At 42.2% G+C, this 3,901-nt stretch overlaps 1 pseudogene; it reads left to right on the forward strand.

Moving 5' to 3' along the window:
* Window positions 1-1,522: 1,522 nt before the first annotated feature.
* On the forward strand, window positions 1,523-2,786 carry LOC110294874 (annotated as a pseudogene).
* Window positions 2,787-3,901: the final 1,115 nt, after the last annotated feature.

Below are 3,901 nucleotides of genomic sequence, written 5' to 3' on the forward strand. Positions count from 1 at the left end.
GGGATCCTCTGGTATTACTATGTCCAATTTTCTGAGGAACCACCAGACTGATATCCAGAGTGATTGTACAAGCTTGCAATCCCACCAACAATGGAGGAGTGTTCCTCTTTCTCCACATCCTTGCCAGCATCTGCTGTCATGTGAAACATATCAATGAGAGACCATTTGCCACTTCCCAAACTGCAAAGCAATTTTTAAAAAGTATCACAAAGTTGGATACAAATTTTGCTTCTCTACACTCAGAAACATTTGAGTAACTTGTCTCCATAATATCCCTACATCTCTTTCTTACATATACTGCCTATTAGACAATTATTCCTATATTATATTCTTCCTGCTCTTCTAATTTTGAATGATGCCACAAATATTAAGATAATGGGGAAATCAAAAAAGTAAAGTTCTTATTTCTGAAAATTAAGTTTTGAAGAAAAAGCGTTGTTATCTGTAAAAAGGTTTTGCTATTTATGTTGTGGCAAATGACAAAAATATGAAAAGACAATGAAAGGGTTTCTGGAACTGATCTCATCCCTTCTTATCCCATGCCATAGACTGCACACTAGCTATAACAAATATGGACAGAAAAAAATGGTTCTATCCCTTCATTTAGATACTAATGATGAAACTCAGCAATGTTCATTGATAGTAGTTAACGTATTTATTACCAGAGACTCTGGCAGACATTGTACATATAAAGAAAAAAAATAATTTACCTCTAAGCCTGTGTGTAAGATTTGTCTTACAGCCTTCACAAAACACCAACAATGGGAACCTTTATAACTATATTCTAGATTTCAGAACTGCAACACAATAAATCGTTGTTTCAGCTACTCAGTTTGTGGTATTTTGTTGCAGCAGCCCAAATAAGCTAATGGAGTTAATATAATTGAGTAAATGAACTACCCTCCGTTCTTTATAAAATACTGATATACTGATGATTAAAGTAGAAACATTCTAAGTTATCTCAGTAACTATTCTTCCTGTAGATTGATTTCAATATGTACATGTCTAGCTGAAATAGATGCTAAGCAGTCATATACCTATTGTTCAAGGAACTCCAATAATGGTGAAGGAGAACAAGTGCAAAAATAGAGATCAGGGATTGGCTCTTTGATGGGATGGATCTCAAGTTGGCCCATTCATTGGGTAGACATTCCTCCATTTCTACAACATCTTTGTTCCTGCACAGAGGTAAGGAGCCAAGAGCCAATCCCTGGTATTATTAGTGATACTCTGTTATGCTTTCAGACAAGAGCCAACCACAGCTGTTCTTTGAGAGGCTCTACCCAGCACCCGACCCAAACAAATACAGAGACCCACACAGAAACATTAAATTGAGCTCAGGAAATCTAGTGTAAGAGTTGGGGGAAGGGCTGAGGACCCCAGAGGGAATAGGGATTTCACAAGAAGACCAGCAGTGTCCAGTGACGTGGACCCATGGTGGCTCCCAGAGACTGAACCACTAACCATGAATATATAAGGGTTGGACCTAGGCACCCTCGCCCTTATGTAGCAGATATGTAGCATGGTCTTCATATGGGTCTGCCAACAACTGAAGGAGGCACTTACTCTGATTCTGTTGCCTCTCTTTAGATCCAGGTCCCTTAAATGGGCTGTCCTGATTGGCTTCAGTGAGCGAGGATGTACCCAGTTCTGCAGTGATATGAGGTGCCAGGATTCGTTTTGCAATAAATACAATACCGGGTGTCTCTTCAATTATTGCCAAAATAATTCTCTACACAGACGTTTACCACAAGACAACAACTGTTGATTTCACACAGCCGATAATTAAAAGAATGTGAAGATCTAAAAGACCTTGCTTCTCTAGTTCTGGCTGAGAAATTGCCACTTGTGTGACTATGCCAGAAGAAAGGGGTTTCCTCTGTAAATGACCTACTGGGTATGGTGAGCTGACCTGTGAATCTGCCTCTAATCCCTGTGGAGGGAATACCTGGCAACATGGAGGCACCTGCCATAAAGACCCTGAGCACTCTGCATTTACCCTACCCGATATGCCGCAAGGTTCAGTGAGACTGATCACAATGAGTGTGCTTCCACCCCATATCACAATGGGACTGTGTGTCAGGATAGAATCAATGGCCACTCCTGCTACAGTGTGCCTGAATACCAAGATAGGCATTGTGACTTGGAATTGGATGAGTCTGTTTCTGATCTCTGCATGAATGGGTCTGTATGCCTCAATGAGATAGGAAGATACACATGTTTTTATCCTCAAGAGTATTCTCTGGGAACTGTGAGTTGAAAATTGATAAATGTGGATCCCAGCTGTGTCTACATGATGCCTTGTGTCAGGATGCTCTTGGTGCTTACTTCTGTGACTGTGTTCCTGGATTCCTTGGAGACCACTGTGAACTCAACTTTGATGGATGTTCCAGTCAGCCATGTCCCCATGGAAGTCTTATGTGTGGATGCAAGAAACAGCTGCTATTTGTGATTGCATAGGTAGTAGATACTCAGAGACATACTGTGAGACTTCACATTCCTCTTTGTTTGTTAAAGTCTTGTCACAATGATACAACATGTTAAGACACTGTTGACAGGTATATTTGTCACTACTAGCCTGGATACTCAGGTGCCCTATATAAGATGAACATAAGTAGCAACCCCTGCCTATTTGGAGGGAATGTGTTGAGTTCTTCTCAGAGGATCAATAGGGACACATTGCAGGACTGCCTTTCTTCTTCAACTACTTTGGAGTCTCAGAATATGTGTGCATCTGTCACACTGGATTCACAGAAAGAAACCTAGCAGAACTGTCCTCTGAGTAACTCTACCATGAAGGTAAATGAAATAGATATAGAGACACACAACCAAACATTAGACAAGCCCAGGAAGTCTTGTAAAAGAATTGGTGAATGAATTTAGGAACCAGGAGGGATAGAGACTCCACATGAAGTCCAACAGAACCAGCTAACCTGGAAGCCTGGGGGCTTCCAGAGACGGGACTACCAACCAAAGAGCACACAAGACCTAGACCTACCTCAACCCCTCATCCACCCCACACACATATGCAGCAGGTGTGGCAGATATGCAGACTGGTCTTGAGCAAGTTCCCAACCCCTGGAGCTGGTGGCTACCCTCACTTTGTTGCCAGTCTGTGATCCTGTTCCCCTATGTGTGATGCCTTTTCAGGCCTCAGTGGGAGAGAATGTACCTAGTTCTGCAATGACTCCAGGTTCTGGGTGGGTTGGTAACAATGGTGAGATCTCCCTCTTCTCAGAGGTGAAGGTGGGCATGGCTGTATGAGGGTGGTCTGGGAGGAGAAATAGAGGGTGAGGGAATGTGGGAAGTGAGGGGCCTCCTCCCCCGCTGGTGGTCCTACTTTAGTTATTTATTTACTTTTAAACTATTTCATTATTTATTTACACGTATGTGTAGTTCTTTGTTTGCATGTACATGCATATGGGTGTGTGTCATGGAGGCCACTTAGAAACATATGATTCATATTGATGTTCTACCTATAGGGTTGCAGACCCCTTAGATTCTTGGGTACTTTCTCTAGCTCCTCCATTGGGGGCCCTGTGATCCATCCAATAGTTAACTGTGAGCATCCACTTCTGTGTTTGCTAGGCCCTGGCATAGTCTCTTAAGAGACAGCTATATCAGGGTCCTTTCAGCAAAATCTTGCTAGTATATGCAATGGTGTCAGCGTTTGGAGGCTGATTATGGGATGGATCCCTGGATATGGCAGTCTCTATATGGTCCGTCCTTTTGTCTCAGCTCCAAACATTGTCTCTGTAACTCCTTCCATGGGTGTTTTGTTTCCAATTCTAAGAAGGGGGCAAAGTGTCCACACTTTGGTCTTTATTCTTCTTGAGTTTCATGAGTTTCACAAATTGTATCTTTTATCATGGGTATTCTAAGTATCTGGGCTAATATCCAC

Source organism: Mus caroli, chromosome 5 (genome assembly GCF_900094665.2).
Source record: "Mus caroli chromosome 5, CAROLI_EIJ_v1.1, whole genome shotgun sequence".
Classification (NCBI taxonomy): Eukaryota; Metazoa; Chordata; class Mammalia; order Rodentia; family Muridae; genus Mus; species Mus caroli.